This window comes from Squalius cephalus (assembly GCF_949319135.1).
Source record: "Squalius cephalus genome assembly, chromosome: 23".
Lineage (NCBI taxonomy): Eukaryota > Metazoa > Chordata > Actinopteri > Cypriniformes > Leuciscidae > Squalius > Squalius cephalus.
Window position 1 is genome coordinate 8946893 of NC_137144.1, and position 16922 is coordinate 8963814.

At 36.9% G+C, this 16922-nt stretch overlaps 1 protein-coding gene across 2 annotated transcripts in view; it reads right to left on the minus strand.

Moving 5' to 3' along the window:
• Positions 1-16631, minus strand: part of rassf7a (Ras association domain family member 7a) — a 48022-nt gene extending 31391 nt beyond the window's left edge. The window contains exon 1 of one of the 2 annotated variants that reach the window (XM_079859701.1): positions 16514-16631. The gene's annotated coding sequence lies outside the window, so the exon portion shown is untranslated. Of the gene's footprint in view, positions 1-5808; positions 5915-16513 lie in introns of those variants that run through there. The other variant, XM_079859703.1, reaches the window with a different exon arrangement.
• Positions 16632-16922: the final 291 nt, after the last annotated feature.

The window sequence follows — 16922 nt, forward strand, 5'->3', positions numbered from 1 at the left end:
AGAATCCAATGACAGAAACACTCTAGAGTCTCTTTAGATCAGTGGACAAAACATGGACAGGTGTGCTGTGCTCAAACAGGCCACTGCATACTACATTAACAACCCATAACAGTGCACACTAAATACAACGCTTTACACTATGATTAAGGGAATTAGGCTAATTTTTTTTTTTCTCAAATCAGATCTTTTCGGGCAGACTGTCCACACTATTAACTGCAAGTGATCAAAAAAGATTTGTGTATCCAGACATATCCAACCTTTGGGTTTCTTTAGTAAGAGTCGCTGTGCAGAACTCCTCCATCCACTGGGAAATGCCCAAATCTTTGGACATACCATTTGAACACCGTATGAATACTTCTGGCATTTCTATCACCAGCTTTGATGTTATCGTTGTGTGTTAGTGCTGCAAAAGACAGTTTAACAGCCAGAGTGTCCAGATTGAGTCACATCTGTAAAAATCTGATTGGAATCGCATTTCAAACTACTTCCATATGTGAATTGAATCAGTTGTGGAAAAAAAAATCCAATTTCATATGTTTTTTTTTTTGTTTCTGTCAAGACCATCTAGATGAACATGGCCTTAGTACACCCGAAAAACCAAACTCTTTTCGTGTTTCATGGAAGAAAGAAAGTCATACGGGTTTGGAACAACATAATGGTGAGATTTTCTTGTTTGCGTGAACTATTCCCTTAAATGCACATACACAATGGCTTTGGAAAGGCTATGAACCTTGCATTACATGTATCTCTCTTATTACAAATAACTGACAAAGCTCTTCTTCAAGAGAGAAGTGAAACATTTTTGTTTAACAAAACAATCTGACCTTGACAGAAGGCTACAAAAAAAGAAAAGAAAAAAAGCAGCCCATAATTGGAACAGGCAATGCCAAGATTGTGTGAACAGGTTGTGGTTTTAAATGGTATGAGCGGTGTTGTGGTGTACGGTCCTCTGTCTTTTTCTTTCACATAATGAAGAAAGAAGAAGGAACGAAGAAAAACATCTATATATAATTCAGGGTGAATTCAGGGTGATTGGGAAACTTTTCGCTATTGAGATGGAAAAAAAATGCGTCTTGGAAAATTGAGACTTGGAAAATGTATCCCAATCAACCTGAATTCACCAATATATATACATATACATAATAAATACATACATACATATATATATATATATATATATATATGCATTTCAGGTGTCAATGGATCTATTTATATATAAATAAACTGTATGTATGCATGTATGATATATATATATATATATATATATATATATATATATATATATATATATATATATATATATATATATATATATATATATGTGTGTGTGTGTGTGTGTGTATACACATACACACACACAATACTGTGCAAAAGGCACGTTAAAATAGTTTTAAGCCAGTTATTTATATATTTTGCTGTAGTGTGTCAGTAGGAAATATCGGTTTACATTTTCAAACATTCCTTTTGCCATTAGTTGTAATTATAGTAAGATTTTTGTATAAACAAGGAGTCTGACAACAGCCGGTGCTCCACACAGAGATCTGACCTCACCATCATCAAGTCCATCACATGCACAACAATACTTTGAAAAAGTAAAAAAAATTAACTTTGTTATTCAACTTTTTACTTTTTACTTCTTTTGAAGCAAAGTAAAGCAAAATCCAAAATGGTTTGGAACAACCTTTCAGTCAGGAGGCAACATATGATGCTTTAAAAATCCAATCTTGTTTATTAACAGTGATTTATACACATGCATAAAGCTTCTCCACAAGATGCAATGCTTAGCTTTGGCATCAAGTGCAGGATGAAGTGAAAGCAGAAACAAACCAAGGTAGCACTGCTTGACTGTTGTTTATAGGAGAGCGCGGTTAAATATAGCCCAACTCTGTCATTACGGTCACCGCATGATGACACAGTTCTTTGTCATTTGCTGGGATTTGTGTGCAGTGCAACGTACACTTCTCATTTTGCAGTTAAACTTCAATAACTCAGTAAAGAAAAGCCCCAAATCACATTGTCAACAATAAAAGTGTTCTCCTTTCTCCTTAGGCTGAAGACAATTCGAAACAGCTTGAGTTTCAGGTCTATTTTAAACGCACACTCAAAGCAAATTATATTCAACAACATCTAAGAGTTTGAAGAAATATTCATCTTTCACTAGAAGTTAAGCTTGCACTAAAACACTCACCACACAAGTCTATAATACCCAGATAATACAAATTCAATCTGAACTTTCATGCCACTATTTACTATAGTTTATTTCCTCAAACCAAAGTTGAAAAACAAACTGTAGTTACAGTTGATACAGTTACAAAACCCTGATGATTTGCTGATTATTTTGTCAGATTCACAGTGATATTGAAAAGAATAAACATGATTATGTTCACCTGCTGCTCATTTAATTGCTGATGATTTTTCTGCCTTAAAAACTTTTTCTCCTGACTTACTGTATATCTTGGCAGATATTTTACATGTGACCAAAGTTGCATCTGAAAGGTAAACCAGAATCTAAATGGACTTCTAACCAGTCTTTGATAGTTTTAGGGATGCACAATATATCTGTATAATACTGGTCAAAATGGGATATTTTTTTCCAGTTATAATTGTGAATGCTTATTTTTTTTTACATTTAAATTACCTTTGCTTCTATACTTAAATATAATATTTAAAAAGTCATTGGCAAATCATTGGCAAATCTCAAGATGAATATTCATTTTCATTCTGCACATTACAATTTTGTGATGTATGAATTTACATGTAGACTTTAAAATTAGTTAATTTAGTAAATTTATATAGACAATTGTAAAGAATTTTACTATTGGCCATTTACTGTTAATCTGCCATAAAGGGAATACTTACATTATCAACCAGAATTTGTTTGACACTTCACATTTTATGGTTTTTAATTTTAATAAATATATTTCTACTTAGTTTTTTGTTATCGGTTATGTGCATTAGGATTTTATGTTACATCTTTTGTTAAATTATTGTTTATTGTGTTATTTGTTTGTGTCTGTGTGCATTACACTGCATGCACTTTCTACATAGTATTTCCATCAGCTTGTGGAAAAGCTACGATTTCTCTTTACCACCAGTTATTATGGTGATGTTAGTATATGTTAAAACATGGCCTTGCTAATTCAGCAGAAAAGGGCTAGTGGACTTACTAGTTTAAAATGTTTTTTTGTTGTTGTTGTAAATTACAGTTGTTTTAAAGTGCCCCTGTGGTAAAAATCAAGCTTTAAATATTGTTTATATGTCTATGTGGTGTTTGTAATATGCTTTAAGACAAACCATGTGTAAATTCACAAGTCAACACCATTGCTGAGTATTTTCCCCTTAAAACTGCAGTGAAACAAAAACATGGTTTGAAATCGCTGGTGTTTCTGACGTCACAAACTACCTTGTAACCAACCAGGTCAACGTGTGATCGTCAACGAGTGGATCTCTGAGCTGGAGTGAGTGAGTGGAGGCGGGGCTCATTTGCATATTCATAGAACTATACAAAATGTGGCAAGGGTGTAGAGTTACATTCAAGCTATTTTAAGGCATGAAGACTTTTTTCAAGGAACAAACTTTTAAATATGTCATTTTGGTGATCAAAAATAAGTTTTAAGGCATAAAATTATTGACTACAGGGGGACTTTAAACTACGTTTTTACTGTATTTTTACTTAATTATTCTGGCAACCACAGCTGCCAGTTTTTTCTGTAAAAATGAGAAAACATTTTTAGTGTATCAGTTAGATCTCATCTGAATATCATCCATATATCTAATTTTGCTACACTTAGTGTCCATATACACTACCATTCATATGGGTCATTACATTTTTAGTTTGTTGTTGTTTTTAGAAAGAAATTAATCATTTTATTAAGTAAGGGTGCATTAAATTGATCAAACGTGACATTAAAGACATTTATAATGTATCAAAAGATTTCTAATTCAAATAAATGTTCTTTCATCTATTCATTTTTAGCATTCTACTCATAGAAGAATGCTAAAAATAAAAATAGATCTAGGTTTCCATAGTTCGCTGGTGTTCAAGCCTGGGCCAAGCTAGTCTGTTTGCTGGGTTTAGAGGGGTTTTGGGTATTTGTAAGGTTTGGAGACCAGCTGGCCAACCAGATAAATACCAGATAACACCAGCTTGGCCATGCTGGGAGACCAACTAAACCAGCCAAGACCAGTAAATCCCTGACCACAAGTTTGAGCAATGACAACAGTGATGTTTGTCTTATTAAAGACAACTATGTGAGCATCTGGAGTTCTTTAGGACAGTAAAACAGCTTGAAGTACTTCAAGGTTACGTCTCCAGCGAGAGGTACAAAATTTGGAGGTGCGGTTTTGGGTGGGCCGGTTGTTTTTCTTTTCTGTCAGAAAGGCTTTCAAAAGCTCAGGAAGAGGGGTATGAACAAAATCACCTGTCATGTGCCTGAGGGGTCATGGGGCACAAGAAACAAAAGGACTCGTCTTTCAAAGCCCCCCAGCTCTGTCTGACAGATATCCAAACACAGAGAACAATGACGCTTTCAAAACATTTCACTTTCATCCTTCATCACCATCTAAGAGCTACAGACACATATAAAGATGTTTTTGTTCCATTTCTTAGAAATTAGTCTTGTGAATTCATTTGTAGATCCAAAAACCCAAATGTCATACAAATTTCAAAACATTTCCAACAGATGTTATTGAATTGTAGCCAGCACATCTTCAGTATGAATGAAGCTTTGTTGGGCTTCTGGAACGCTCTAGGTGGCAGAGAGATGATAATAAAGGCCGGTTTGTGTAAATGACAGTATTTTGGGTGGATTCCAGACAAGGAATCATTCCTGAGGGCAACAGGTCAACAGGAATTTCAGGATTGAAATTAGAAATGATGCCATGTCATTCAACAAGTACTTACATCCTCAGTCATCAATATACAAAAGAATGATTATAATACATTGCACATAAACTGTGTGCCCAAAAGTGTTGATACACGAGTCATATTAAAACACAACACTTCACAATGAGAAGTTTGTTGGTTGTAATATATACAACAGATATACTAGTGTTCAATATGACGGACAGGATGACACAAACACCATCGGATTCAAAAGTGCCTCCACATACATTTTTTAAATCATATCCTTTACAAATGACATTGGGACCATGTACTTTATGAACATAAAATTTATGATTTGTAAGGGGAAATCTAAGTATGAGTCTCCTAAATCCCCGCCGAAAAGAGAAGATCATACCAAACCGTACAAATGAGATCACATGGAATTGGGTAAATCAAAATAGTAAAAAATTGTTGCGAGACTGTTCTTGCCACATTTGTTTTCAGATGCCACTTGGTTTCATGTTTAATCTAATGCAATGTCATACATTTTGGAGGCAACAACAGGACCTCCAATAAAAAAAGGAAAGAAAAAAACATAAAAATACTAAACTACCGTAATATTTCATTCAAGGCTATTCAACACGAAAACTTTACAGAGAAGCACCATCAAGAAGCATTTCCTGGCAAGTGTTTCCTGAATTCACCTCCTCTCCCTGAAGAACATTTGACTAAATTACATTACCATGGTAACACAAAATACTAATTACCATGACCAAGAACAAAAGATCTGCGTAATTAGAAAAGCCAGCACTTTTGTGTGATCAAACATCTCTTAAATGGAACAGCGCAGCTAAAAGCAAGCTTATTTTTCGAACTCTTGCAAATCTAATATATGTTTAAACTCCACAAGTTTGCATGAAACTTCAAGACATTGAAAAATGAAGCCCTATATGCCTACATGCCCATAAAAACTAGTTACTCACCTATAATGTTGTCTTTAGAAAGTGCAAGACTCGTCTGAGACTGCGAGACAGTTGAGGCCACCTGATGTGGTACGTGAGCGTCCGTGTGAAACGTTAGGAGGGGCCCGGAGACAATCTGAAGTGGTGCCGCCATTCCATCACCATGGAGACTGATGCTCTTTCAAAGCCACTGGCCAATGGCGAGGCACTGCGATTGTGTTGGGACAAAAGTCACATGACCAGTGTTTGAGCAGCACACAAAACATGAGTGGGGTTGGGGTGGGCAGGAGTTGTCGGGGCATTTGGGGGAGGAATGGACGCTTGGAAGAGCCACAAAAGAAATCAAACGGCGAGCGATCCCACCATGGTGAGGCACCAACTTCATGCTTGTTTAGGGGCCATTCCTTCAGCCAAGCAAAACCAGTGACCTTTAACAATCACTGAGAATCTGTCAAAACAAATTCTTTTTCCATTGAATGCAATAACTGTTAAACCAAACTTTGATAAAGAGGTTAAAAACGCACTTCAGAATCATGAAGGAATAACAACGCTCCCTCAAACTATAAAACAATTTCTGTTCAATTGTGTTTCGAACGAGTTCATGATGTTATATCATGAGGTTCATGATGTTCATAAGTGCCCTACAAACATTGCAGTGACTCTGATGTAATCATAGAGCAATATTACGGTCCATAAAACTCCAGTGAACAATAGTTCATCTCTGGGGTAAATTGTCCATTTGCAAAAAGGGATCCATTTTTTCTTTAATTGATCTTACTGAGACAGGAATGCAAATAACGCAGACACAAAATGTGACGCAAAAAGACACAACCTTGAAAATTTCAAGCAGAACAGGATAGATAGATTCAGACTGGTAACACTGATTTATACCAGGATTTACATAAAGAGGGCAAAGCTCAATTACTATTAAACCTGTTCATGAAGTGATAGTGATAGTGATTTATGTGTGCGTGTGAATGGTCCCTTAATAGTTTTTCCCGTGATAATTTCATCCTTTTAATGAGGCTTTTTTGCTTAATTATGATATCAAGACAGTTCAGGACAGTATCATCCACACTTTTTATTTTAAACCCCAAAAAATATCAAATTGAATTTTAATTCAGAAATTTAAAACTTGTTTTTCATAGAAGAGGTGCATTCAAGAGTCAAGACACTGTAAATATAAATCGCATTTTATGTATAGTGACATGAGGGTGAGTAAATGATGACAGTATTGTTATTTTTGGGTGAGTTACTCCTTTAGTTTCTTTTTTTTTTTTTTAAAGGGGTGGTATAATGCCATTTTCACAAGATGTAAAATAAGTTTACATCTACGTCTTTGATGTCCCAACAGTGTGTATGTGAAGTTTTAGCTCATAATACCCCACAGATAGCATGATAGCATGTTAAAATGTACACTTTTTGAGGGTGAGAAAAATGCACCATTTCGATTAAAAGATTCGATTACATCCTCACACAGACATGCACTGAAAATTTCAAAAACTTTTAGCCTTTTATGTTCAAACTGGAGTCAGACAATGATGGAGAGACTCAAGAAGTGACAACATGTAGACAACATTTCTGAATGGTTAGTTGATGAATTTATGTAGCTTACATGTAGTTATCTTCTAGTCATTGATTAGCATATTCTGTCATGATAATCTATAAAATCACGTTCCCGGGGGTAATGTAAATTTGAGGGTTAGTGTTGTCACTATCCTGGGAGGAATGTTGTGTAGTCCTTACCAGCCGTTTGTTGTAGTCCTTAAAAAGCAATTTTTTAAAAGGAAATATCTCCCTTCGCTTTGAACTTTGAGCGTCGTAACTTTGCAGATGTTAATTCTTAAACAGCAACATTACACACTAACTAAAGTTTAAAAAGTGAAAACATAATCAACCACCCCTTTAATTGGTACAAATGCCAAAGACTACCCATTCCACTTTATAAAGTTCTGTAAACCGAAACTGACTCGAAAAGGATATCACTTCAAATTATTTTGCAATGCTCATTCATTCCTTCTGAACTGCCCTATTCCGATCATGATAATATTTAACATAATCAAAAAAGCAATGCAGTAATCAAAGATTGTGTTTCAGGAACTTTAAGTTGTAATTCCCAACATATTTCTCTCATGGGAACGTAAAGTGGAGGCATAACTCATGAGGAATAGTTAAGCCTATGTGTGTGAGATGTGAAGAAGTATGCGCTATCTCCAGATGGTACATAAGCTCTTTTTGTTCTCGATCCATCTAGCAGCTGGACAGATGAGTCACTGTGAACTGAAGAGGTTTCGCAGGAGGAGAGACAGACACTATTTGATTCCCATGTCCGCCAAAAACTGGCCCACTCCATCCAGAAAGAACATGGTAAATCATGTTTGGGGAGGAGGGCGTGCGAGGAATGCTATTGCAACAGATATATTATGACTGCAGAAATACTACAAATTACATAAAGCGCATTCAATAAAATAGTGATCACATTAGCAACATTTTGTGAGCCAAGAGTCTAGTAGCAATGTAGTAGTGCTGGGGTGTATACCAGTTTCAATTTCATGTAAGATATGTGTTTTAAATACCGAAAATACCATGTGAGTCCTATGATTTCTGCAATGCAGAAAACATGGACGGAATCCAGTCACAAATGACTTACTGTATAAAGCGAAATGTCATGGATTTTACCCATTTTTAGATGAATAAATCAAAAGTAGGGCTGTACAATGAATCATACACAATATGGACTATAATGTCTGAGGAATGTCTTAAAGTCCCCCTGTAGTCAATCATTTTATCCCTTAAAACTCATCTTTGATCACCAAAATTACATATTAAAAAAAAAATTCTTAGAATTTTTTTTTCATGCCTTAAAATAGCTTGAATGCAACTCTACACACTTGCCTCATTTAGTATAAGCGGTTCTATGAATATGCAAATGAGCCCCGCCTCCACTCACTCACTCCTCCAGAGATCCACTCGTTGACGATCACACGTTGATCTGATTGGTTACAAGGTAGTTTGTGACGGCAGAAACACCAGCGATATCAAACCGCGTTTTTGAGACTGTCTTTGTTTCACTGCAGTTTTAAGGGGAAAATACTCAGTAATGGTGTTGACTTATTAATTTACATAGTTTGTCTTAAAGCATATTAAAAATACCACATAGACATATAAACAACATTAAAAGCTTGATTTTCACCACAGGGGGACTTTAAAAAAATCTGCTATTGAAGTCTGAAGTCTGCATGCTCTCCATGTCTGGCTCTGTCTAGAGTTGCCAAGTCCACTTATTATACATGCAACTTTGGGCTTTTTAGTTGCCTATAGATTTGTGCAGTCACAGCTTTTTTTGGGGGGCGGGGGGGCTATTTACAGAATGCAGTTGTGTATTTGGGCTTGTTAGTAGTTGCCACTCATAGGACAAAAGGTATGACTGCTTTATCATTATTTAGTGTGTGATAATGTTTATCTGTCTGTCAATTCCACTGGCTATCTCTGGGCAAAAAACCTCTACACGTATTAACCTAGAATACTGTCTAACACTTGATGGCTGCTCTGTGAAGTCTTCGTCGTCGGTTAGGAACCTGGGTGTGCTCTTTGATACCAATGTTTCATTTGAAAGTCATGTCAAGTCAAGTCATCTTCATTTATAGCGCTTTTAATAATGTAGATTGTTTCAAAGCAGCTTTACAGAGATAAACGTATAATTTATGGTAACAGAGATTGTTTTGGCTTTATAGCGGTTCTTTAATAAAGTTATTTTCCAGCTAAAGTTAGTTTTGATTGATTCGCTTCCGTCGCAATGATCATTTGTTATTAAATTAGGGGACGCTAAGATCAGATGACACCATTCTCTCTACACAGACTTTAAACGCGAACCTGTGAGAAACGCTGATGACGGTCACATGCGCATTAAGAATTGGTTCTATAGTTATGTGCGTTTGAATATTGAATAATATGTGCGCAGGTTTGGAATTCCCTACAGACCAAGCCTAAACAAAGTACTGAGCTTTCCATATAAATTTTGATACAGAATTTTATTTTATTTTATCACTTCGGGGTAGGTACGCGAAACGAATTTCCCGAAAATGCTTTATTTGTAGTGGTAAAGGGATCCTCCATAGGGAGAGACTAGTTGGCACTTCAGCACTGCGTTGTCATCGGGTCCAGGCGAAGGCCCTTCGTCAGATCTGGATACGGCCTGGATCCGGCAGGCTGCGGGAAAACCTCGGGATAAACAAAGACACTAAAATTAGCGTAGATGCCATTCTTCTTATGATGTAACGAGTACATCAGGATTCATGGGAAGTGTTCCCGGTTCTGGCTGACCTAATCTATGCATCCTAACATTGAATTATAGAAGTCTATAATGTGTTATGTGAATGCTAGGTCAAAGAGATGTGTCTTTAATCTTGCTTTGTACTGACAGAGTGTGTCTGCTTCCCGGACAATGGTAGGAAGACTGTTCCAAAGTTTTGGTGCTAAATAGGAAAAGGATCTACCACCAGCAGTTGATTTTGATATTCTAGGTATTATTAACTGGCCGGAATTTTGAGATCGCAATAGACGTGAAGGACTATAATGTGTTAAGAGCTTGCTCAAGTACTGCGGAGCTAAACCATTTAGTGCTTTGTAAGTCATCAGCAATATTTTAAAATTTATACGATGTTTAATAGGGAGCCAATGCAGTGTTGACAGAACCGGGCTAATATGGTCATACTTCCTGGTTCTGGTAAGAACTCGAGCTGCTGCGTTTTGGACCAGCTGTAGTTTGTTTATTAAGCGTGCAGGGCAACCACCCAGTAGAGCATTACAATAATCTAGCCTTGATGTCATGAACGCATGAACTAATTGTTCCACATTTGTCAATGAGAGCATATGGCGTAATTTAGATATATTTTTAAGATGGAAAAATGTGGTTTTACAGATACTAGACACGTGACTTTCAAATGAAAGATTGGTATCAAAGAGCACACCCAGGTTCCTAACCAACGACGAAGACTTAACAGAGCAGCCATCAAGTGTTAGACAGTATTCTAGGTTATTACGTGAGGACGTTTTTTGTCCAATAATTAGAATCTCTGTTTTTTCAGAAATAAGTAGTAGGAAATTACTAGTCATCCAATTTTTTATATCAGCTATGCATTCCGTTAATTTTGTGAATTGGTAAGTTTCGTTAGGTTTTGAAGAAATATAGAGCTGAGTATCATCAGCATGACAGTGAAAGCTAATTCCATGTTTCCTAATGATATCTCCCAAGGGTAGCATGTACAGAGTGAACAGCAGCGGTCCTAGTACTGAGCCTTGTGGTACGCCATACTGAACTTGTGATCGATGAGACATCTCTTCATTTACTGCTACAAACTGATAACGGTCATGTTTCTAGCATCTGTAAAACCGCATTCTTCCAAATTAAAAATATATCTAAATTACGACATATGCTTTCAATGAAATATGCGGAACAGTTAGTTAATACGTTCATGACCTCAAGGTTAGATTATTGTAATGCTCTTATGGGTGGTTGCCCTGCACGCTTAATAAACAAACTACAGCTGGTCCAAAACGCAGCAGCTCGAGTTCTTACCAGAACCAGGAAGTATGACCATATTAGCCCGGTTCTGTCAACACTGCATTGGCTCCCTATTAAACATTGTATACATTTTTAAATATTGCTGACTACTTACAAAGCACTAAATGGTTTAGCTACGCAGTACTTGAGTGAGCTCTTAACGCATTATAGTCCTTCACGTCTATTGCAATCTCAAAATCCCGGACAGTTGATAATACCTAGAATATCAAAATCGACTGCTGGTGGTAGATCCTTTTGTTATTTAGCACCAAAACTTTGGAACAGTCTTCCTAACATTGTCCGGGAAGCAGACACACTCTGTCAGTTCAAATCTAGACAAAAAACACATCTCTTTTACCTGGCATTCATATAGAACATTATACATTTCTATTATTCAAATAAGTTAACTGATTATTAGGCTGCATAGATTATGTCAGCCGGAACTATGAACACTTCCTATAACACCCGATGTACTCGTTACATAATAAGAAGAATAGCATCTACGCTAATGTTAGTCTTTCTGTTTATTCCGAGGTTTACTGAAGTCAGCCGGATCCAGGCCGTATCCAGATCAGACGGTGAACCTGCGCCTAGACAAGACCACAACGCATGATGTAGTCAGCCAGATCCGGGCCGTATCCAGACCAGATGGAGGACCTGCGCCTAGACACGACCACAACGCATCCCTGAAGTGTCAGCAGAGATTGTGTCAACTAGACTCTTTTTTCTCCATTCTGTCTCCTGATGGAGTTTTGGTTCCTGAATGTTGCCTTGGCTTTTGGCTTGCTTAGTTGGGGACATTTAATATTCAATAATATTAATAATCTGCCTTACTTAAGGTGGACGATGACGTGATTTTCTTCTAGAAACAAACTTTGTTGTGTTTTTTTCATGTTATCACTGTGAAGCTGCTTTGATACAATTTGTATTGTAAAAAGCGCTATATAAATAAAGGTGACTTGACTTGACTTGCTCTATCTGTTTGAATCATAGGTTTGAATGAGCGAGGCGAATGAGGTGGCAGAGACAAGTAAGCGCTCTTCCCTTCCCCCCGGAAATGGAGCGATGCTTGAGCTTTATGACTATGTTACTGAACTTTATGACTACGTTTTACCAGTCTTTTGAAATGATATTTTGACTGGACAATGACATCACTGTTTGCAGAACTGCTTTATAGATTAAATTAACTAATTTAATAACTGATGATCTTTACAATGGCCCTGAATCAACACTGAACTGACTTCAGCTGAACAATGACACTTAAAAAAAACAAAACAAGCTGGTGTACACCCGAAATGATCTGTTTGCATCATTGATTCATTTTCCTGTTATCACTGTAAAGCTGCTTTGAAACAATCTGTATAGTATAAAGTGCTATATAAATAAAGGTTTGTATGCCATTACAAGTGGCTATTGATGCAACAGGAAGAAATCACTTAAATAATAAAATTCATAGCCATCGATGCACACATTATATTTGCAAATAAGATTTTATTGAGATAATCAGGGCAATTAGAGCAGCTAGAGTTTACATGTCTTATGAGTTTTAAAGGAAACTCAGGACAGTTAAATCTCCATTTTTAATTAAGTGAACTTATGCTGTGATGAGACTGTCATTTGGTCCTTTAATAACATGCAGAAGTTGGAGGACTTTTTGACAGGGACTAGAAACGGTTCAAGGAATGAAAATTAAATGTTTGCCGCTGTGACTGTAGGGCAAAAGTCTGAGCTAGTCTCAGTGTGGTCGAGGTCGGTGCATCGAGGGCGCAAAGGTGGCGCTCACGAACACCCTTCTGAAAACTAAAATGATAAATGGGACACCCTACGTTCTTCTAAACTTAAAGTCCCACTGAAGTGCCTTGGAACGCGCAGCTTTGTTTGATGCGTTGACGTAATTTCCACTGAAACAGGAAGTTAAGGCGGGACATATTGAATGGCTCCTCCCCCTTTTCAAACAGCCAATATCGTTTAGTTTACCTCACAGACTGCGAGTCGCACTTGAAACAGCTCCATGGAAGCGAATCCGAGCGCTGATGATACGCTGGATTCAATAGTAGAGGTGTGAATAAATTCTAGACATTTCATTCTTAACAAACGTACAGTTGGAAGATGGAATAAAACTCGAGCGTTTGAGCAACCGAACACACATCTCCAACCCATATTGCTCCTGACAAGTCAGTGGTCGCTTTAGCTAGGTGGTGTTTATAGCATAGGGGGCGGAGCTTTAGATTCTAGAGAGCATTTGATTGGACAGAAGATGTAATGAGAAACTGAAGTCTGCGTGATGTCATACAAATCCATGATCCATTTTAACGGAAGTGAGAGACTGTGAGTTTTGAATGCTTGTATCTCCTAAATGCAAATTCTGTCATTGTTTTGGAACAAACCAGCTTATTTATAACCTCAAGGCTAACATATTCATACTAAAAGCTAAAAAAACTTACATTTTGATTTCAGGGGGCCTTTAACGGACACACACACGCAGCAGCCATTTTAAGTCCACAAGACCACAAGTGCACATGAAGTGTGGCATTTGGGACAGGCCCTCTCTTCACTATGATATGGTAGGTGAAAAACAGTATGTGACAAAAGAAGCATGTCCAAATTCACAGTACTCATAAAATAGTAGGCAAAAAGTACCCGGATGACTATTTCCGGTGAGATTCTGAAGTGTGCATACGATGGACACTTTACTATCCCATGAGGCCACAGGAGAGGATTAATGAATGGCAGTGAAGAGACGCAAGAAGCTGGTAGGTCACATGATAATGACAACATGGCGAATGTAGTACGTCCAGATTACATCTATACTACACACATTCATACTAGATACAACAGTACCTACTCAAGAGTATGCGGTTTTGGATGCAGCCACACACTAACTTTAGCTGGACAATAACTTTATTCTAGAGCTGCCATAAAGCCAAAACAATCTCTATTACTTAAATTTCTTATTATCAATGTAAAGCTGCTTTGGAACAATCTACATTGTTAAAAGCGCTATATAAATGAAGATTACTTGACTTGACTGAAGGACGCGTGACACTTGTGTTTTTGGCGTCTGCCTTCTCACTACATGATGATATGAACACGTGAACTTCATCTGCAGAGCTGATCTGAGAGTTACTCACCAGCATTTCACTTGATAAAACTATTGCATATACACACAGAAATTCAAAGGTTTTCACGACTACCCGTCAAAATAAAAGTTTGGTTTAACTTGAAAAAAAATTATAAGAAATACATAACTATTGCACTGTAGATTGTACTTTAAATAATAATAATAATATTACATTTTATAACAACACACATAAACTCAAAGGTCTTCATTACAACCTGCCAAAATAAATGTTTGGTCTAACGTAAAGAAATTATGAAACAAATATGTTCGACATACTTATTGCAGTATTTCTGCAGAATATGAATACTGTACACAGTAAGTGAGTTTCCTGTATGCACAGACTACACGGATGGCCTACTACATCTGTAATATACAACACACTTCAACAGAATGCTATATCCCACAATGCAGTGCACTCAAACTAAGCGGCCATTTTAGCCTAACAAAAACCACCCTTAGTTACTGTTGCTACGTCCGACAAGCCATTTCGCTCTCACACAGTGACAAATAGGCTACATTGTGGAGCAAAGAGGTCCGTAACAATGTGCCGACAGACAAAACAGAGCTGGTTACTTTTGATATGAAACAAGTCTCAGCTTTCAGATGTTGTAATTTTTTAAGAAATTCAAACAATCCTGTTTTGTGTCGTGACAGATCGCTGTAGCGCCTCAGTTCAAGCGGCATGTGAGCCGATCATCACTTCCTACTAGTTATAGCACATAATAAACATGAATGAACATCGTTTCAACCGCGAAAAGATGTCAATACACACTATTTTTGAAGTTCAAGTCCACAAACATTAATCTACTAACTCTCCTGTCTGGTTTGTTTGTCAGACAAAACGCAGATTCAGCATTATGTTCGGTCAGACCTGTCAATCAAACTCACGGCGAATTATAATTATAACCATGAATTATAACCATGATTTTTTACATCTCTGGCTTTGGCTCATAATTTGATCAGACTACCAAAACTTTACATTTTTTTGTACACCAAATTGTATTTAAAAAAAAAAAAAAAAAATGTAATACCCATTTTACTTTCTAAATTGACAACTCAAAGTAGATCATTTGGAACCATTACCTTGAGTAATATTATATCACAGTTATCTTGAACTCTCTACTGACATCTATCGGTATGGGTGAAGCGTCATGCAAAGCGAAAAGTTTTCAATTATAATTAGCACTGTCAAAATACCATATTTTATTGAATTTGTCACTCATCATAAATGTATTCTGCAACCATATGCATCTAATAAAAGGGGTATTACAGAGATAAGATTAGTAGCATCAGTCTGGTTATGTGCCTTGAAAATGATGACTGGAGAGACTTCATCTTGTGTGTGTGTACATCATATCAAAGATATAATTTCCTCATGACTCACCTGTCATATATAAGTAATGACTGCACAACTGACATGACACAAAGCATCACATCACAACTACAACAAGGCACTGCTATCATTACCACAAATAAGCTCCATGACAGTGATGGGTTTTCTGCATGCACATAAAGAACATGTGAATTCAGTTCAGTTACAGTAATATTCCTCTCTTGCGTACCTCAGCACTGGTTACAAGCATTTACTCTTAGTCTGCTGTATATTCCAATTTGAATGCATTAAGTGGATGATGAGCAGAGCATGGTTTACACTACTAGTCCAGATAAATCCACAAACGTGTAATTCAATTTCCTAAACAAATAAATTAAAATCAAATGTCACTGCATTAGATACAAACAAATAATGCATCTTTTCTCAGAACAGACCGAGCCTCTTTTTTCTTTCTTTTTGCAGTATTTTTTACCCAGCAGGTGTCAAGTTGAATTTAGTGGATGCATGAAGTGGATGTAGAGGATGTTCAGTTTCCTTGCAGGTGCAATTCATCATTTTAACAATATGGACATGTGACTCATGACAACCAGAAGCGTCTGGAGAGTTTAACTGTAGGAGGTTTGCTTTGTAAAGACATTTAGCTTCCAACTCACAAACTTCATTCATAGATTATACCAAATTAAGAATGTGCATATATATATATACTTACCACTGACGCAATGCATTTTCCCGCACTTTTTCGTCCAATACTGCTGAAGGACACTGTGTGTGTGTGTCTGTACACTTATCAAGCAACACGACGCCAAACACAAACTCACAACTCTCCCAACCAGTCTGTGCTGTGAGTGATGGAATCGTGACGTCGACGCCAGTCGACCAATCAAAAAGGTTTGTACGTGCGTCGCGTCGATATAGGTGCATAGCAATAATAAGCTCTATTTCATGTTAAACAGTTCTTTAATAACGAAGGTTATTTTAGGTATGCAGAGTTTCTTTCAGAATATAATATACCAGTAACTCCCAAAGAGTTTGCCACAGTTATGGATGCTATTGCATCTGGCATACTCATGCTATTCAAAAATAAAACTCTCTCTTTAGGTTCTTTACCTTCTCCTGTC